Raw genomic sequence first — 535 nt, 5'->3', positions numbered from 1 at the left:
GGGGGGGGGTTCCTCCAGGCCTGGTACTTAGCATAGACGATTCCTAAAGGGCCGGCAGCATGCCGTGTGAGTTTTTAAGGTATCCTTCCATCAGAAACATTGTTTCCCCCTTTAGGTCTCAAAATTTGTTGTATTGGTGCCCTAGCTTCAATACTTTATGGGTCATGGACCTGGGACTTGCATTTGGGGATGAGGGGAAGGGTTGGCATCTCCATATATTTGCTACCCCAGTCCTTGCTAGGGAGATTTTTCCTTATTTCCTGTGCCGTTCCTGGATAGGAACTGGGGGTAAATCTACCCAACCCTTCCCCGTTCTATCCAAAAAATTCCAAATTCTTCAAAATGAGGACAACCCCTTTAAATATCAGACATCCATAGCAGTTGTGGTCCTGCTGACCTAAATGGCTTTATCGGCCCCCCGTGCTTCCATTAAACCCGGACCACCCCGTGAGAAAAACAATATTCCGATAAGCCGGCGTTCCCGTTTTTTTCTTTTCTTCTTGTGATGAATGATTATTTCAATAATCACCCCGTT

General features: G+C 46.4%; 1 protein-coding gene across 1 annotated transcript in view; it reads left to right on the top strand.

Annotated features, from left to right (window-relative positions):
• KIRREL (kin of IRRE like (Drosophila)) overlaps positions 1-535 on the top strand; it is a 176,668-nt gene that overhangs the window by 162,572 nt on the left and 13,561 nt on the right. The window lies entirely within an intron of this gene.

This window comes from Nanorana parkeri, unplaced genomic scaffold, assembly GCF_000935625.1.
Source record: "Nanorana parkeri isolate BGI_ZX_2015 unplaced genomic scaffold, ASM93562v1 scaffold911, whole genome shotgun sequence".
In the NCBI taxonomy this organism is placed as follows: domain Eukaryota; kingdom Metazoa; phylum Chordata; class Amphibia; order Anura; family Dicroglossidae; genus Nanorana; species Nanorana parkeri.
The sequence above is the reverse complement of the archived record's forward strand: the minus strand, read 5'-3'. Positions and strand labels throughout refer to the sequence as shown.